This window comes from Scyliorhinus torazame, chromosome 4 (assembly GCF_047496885.1).
Source record: "Scyliorhinus torazame isolate Kashiwa2021f chromosome 4, sScyTor2.1, whole genome shotgun sequence".
NCBI classification, from domain to species: Eukaryota; Metazoa; Chordata; class Chondrichthyes; order Carcharhiniformes; family Scyliorhinidae; genus Scyliorhinus; species Scyliorhinus torazame.
The window spans coordinates 234,172,994-234,176,951 of record NC_092710.1 but is presented as its reverse complement, the minus strand read 5'-3'; positions in this window follow the sequence as shown (position 1 = coordinate 234,176,951).

The following is a 3,958-nucleotide window of genomic DNA, read 5'->3' as shown; positions in this document are numbered from 1 at the left end:
TGCAGACACGGAGAGAATGTGCAAACTCCACATGGATAGTGACCCAGAGCCGGGATCGAACCTGGGACCTCAGCGTCGAGAAGCAAGGTATTTATTTAGTCTTATCTACAGCAAGGAAACTCCTGACACATTCTCCTGAAGTGTCTACTTCCTGTGAGTGACAGAACCTGGGTATTCCTTGTACCCTGTACAAGGGTTCCCTGTACAAGGAACGCCCAGCTTCTGTCGCGACACAACGGACTTCCTACAGAAACTCAGCACCTGTGGACCAGTAACATTCCTCGTCGCAATGGACGACTCGGCACTCTACACCAGCGCCCCCCATGACGACGGCCTTGCTGCAACAGCCTCAGTACTCAACACCAGACTCACGGAACAGCCATGGGGACCAAATTCACACCTCAATATGCCAACATCTTCATGCACAAGTTTGAACAAGACCTCCTCACCGCACAGGACCTTCAACCAACGTTACACACCAGATACATCGATGACATTTTTTTCCTTTGGACCCACGGCGAAGAATCACTGAAACAACAACAACACGATGACATCAATCAATTCCATTCCACCATCAGACTCACCATGGACTACTCTCCAAAATAGGTTGTATTCTTGGACACTCGTCTCTATCAAGGACTGTCACCTCAGCACTTCGCTTTACTGCAAGCCCATGGATAACCTCACAATGCTCCACTTCTCCAGCTTCCACCCTAAACACATTAAAAGTAGCCATCCCCACTGGACTAGCCCTCCGTATACACAGGATCTGCTCAGACAAGGAGCGTAACAGACATCTATACGCTGAAAGATGCCCTCGTAGGAACGGGATATGGCGCTCAACTCATCAATCGACAGCTCCATTCGCCGTCCAGTACTTCCCCGGAGCGGAGAAACTACGACATCTTCTTCGCAGCCTTCAACAAGTCATCGAAGAAGATGAACATCTTGCCAAGGTCAGCCCCACACCCCCACTACTTGCCTTCAAACAACCGCGCAACCTCAAACAAACCATTGTTTGCAGCAAACTACCCAGCCTTCAGAACAGTGACCACGACACCACACAGCCCTGCCATGGCAATCTCTGCGCAACGTGCCAGATCATCGACATGGGTACCACCATTACATGTGAGAACACCACCCACCAGGTACACGGTACATACTCGTGCGACTCAGCCAACATGGTCTACCTCATACACTGCAGGAAAGGATGTCCCAAAGCGTGGTACATTGGCAAGACCATGCAGACGCTGCAACAATGGATGAACGGACATAGTGCGACAATCGCCAGGCAGGAATGTTCCCTTCCAGTCGGGGAACATTTCAGCAGTCAAGGGCATTCAACCTCGGATCTCCGGGTAAGCGTTCTCCAAGGCGGCCTTCAGGACACGCGACATCGCAAAATCGACGAGCAGAAACGTATAGCCAAGTTCCTCACACGAGTACAGCCTCAACCGGGATCTTGGATGCATGTCGCATTACATTCATCCCCCATCATCTGGCCTGGGCTTGCAAAATCCTACCAACTGGCTATAGACAACCTCTTTAACCTGGGGTTACCCCTATCTCTGGATCTGTAAAGACTTAATTACCTGCAAATGCTCGCATTCAAAGCATTGTCTTTGATCTTTGACTTTGTCTATATAATATATATATATATATATATATATGTATGTTTCTGGAACATACCTCTTCATTCACCTGAGTTAGGAGCAGTGCTCTGAAAGCTAGTGATTTGAAACAAACCTGTTGAACTTTAACCTGGTGTTGTAAGACTTCTTACTGTGCTCACCCCAGTCCAATGCCAGCATCTCCACATCACCATTAATAAACCCACACCTCAAGAAATCATCTTTATACTGCTTTGTTCCTGATTTCAGCTTCTTCTTAATTCACCAGAGGCCCTGGAGCTCACACCAGCACTGCTAACAGCTACAAAATGGACCAATGGACCATGCCCAGAGCATGTGGCGTTAGTGTATGGGGCATGTGACTTGCTCTCTGCCACACTTCTGGAGAGAAGACGGCATCAATTTTAAAAAAAATTTTATAAAAAGAATCTGCTCCCGGGTTAGCACGGACATCAGGAGGTGGCGGTCTGCCTCGCTGGGCTCCAGCCCTATGCAGTGCAGAGGGGACACACATGCATGAGACAGCCGGCATTCTGAAAGCCGGTCGCGGCCACCATTATTAAAAGCAGATTGCGGCCATTGGGCACTATAATAATAATCTTTATTGTCACAAGTAGGCTTAAATTAACACTGCAATGAAGTTACCGTGAAAAGCCCCTAGTCATCACATTCCGAAGCCTGTTCGGGTAGATGGAAGGAGAATTTAGAATGTCCAAATTACCTAACAGCCAGTCTTTCGGGATGTGGGAGGAAACCCACGCAGACATGGAGAGAACATAAAGACTCTGCACAGTGACCTAAGCCGGGAATCGAACCTGGGACCCTGGCGCTGAAGCAACAATGCTAACCACTGTGCTACCATGCAGCCCACCCGTGACCAGGGACACTGCAACCCTCCCCACACCACCCGTGACCCCGAGTTTGAAAATGACTGATCTAGACAGATCTGGTAATGGATGGCTAACCTACTTGGGTGTCAGAATTGTGCAAGCGTTTGAACTAATCAGGGCCATACGCTGGAAAGAATCAGAATGCAAGTCAAGAATTTATTGGGACAAGAGCATCAAAAGGTGAAGAATGGCCGAGCAGCTAAACAGCTGAATAAGTATTGTGGCTAAACAGCATTTAGAAATTTCAGTTTCAAAGAACATGAAGAGAGGAGTGGGGTTGGAAGGAGGGATCAAAGGTGGTGAGGAATATGAGGAAGTGATTGAAAATGGCAATCTGCCATCAGGATCAAAAAAATGCAAGCTTGAGGAGTGCCCAGAAATATGGGCAGGAGAAGGGTTATAGGGAGGGACAGGTTTAGGGAGACAGAAATCGTGAAAAATCAGATCAGAGTGGGCAAGGTTAATTGCGATAGAGAGAGAATTCACTCAGTGACATTTAAAAATATAACTGCAAATACTGATGTAAAGCTTTACTGGTGAAGAAAATCCTGGTTTTGAATCAGTCCACAAGTGGAAATATCTTTCTTCAGGTCTTTAAGAAACAGGCTGATTGTACAAATATATAATAGTTTAATAGACCGCTTTTGCCATTAGCCAATGCCTACCACATGGTTTTGATTTCTGATAGATATTTTAAAATCTTGCACATTGACCATCCATAGGCCGGTACCCCATTAGTTCCCCCAAAGCACTGCAATCATTTCATAGGTGTTTAAAACACAGGAGACAGCCATTCGACCCATCGTATCCTCCATGCACTAATCCCATTTTCCAGCACTTGGCCCATTGCCCTAGAGGTTATGGCAGCACAAGTGAATATCGAAGTACTTCTTAAATGTTACAAGTTTCTGACTCAACCACTCTTTCAGGCAGTGAATTTCATACCCCCACCACCCTCTGGGTGAAAAGAAGTTTCTCAATTTCTCTCTTAGCCCCCTGGTTTCAATGTTCAGCTATAGATATATGAAATGAAAGCCGCCATAGTCTCCAGAGGACTATATGCTGGTCTCACCTTTGAGAGAGAGAGGCCATACCTCAGGTGAGGGACAAGGTTGAGAATGGTAACCTCAACTCGTACAGGAATTGAGCCCACTGTTGCCGTCACTCTGCATCACAAACCAGCGCCCAGCTAATAGTTAACCGACCTCCCCATGAATCACCAAATCAAGGCTCACTGAATAATTGAAAATGAATTCAAACAATCTTACTGATGCTCAAAATCCAGAACTTTTTCCCCCAGACTGGAGTCGGGCTTCCTAATAATTTACTCAACCAGTCCATGAAAAATGGTGGGTTTTTAAAATCAGCATTTGGGAATGCAAATTGTGGAGGAAAGCCCAAAAAAACCACACCCAATTAAAATCAGAAAATAATTCA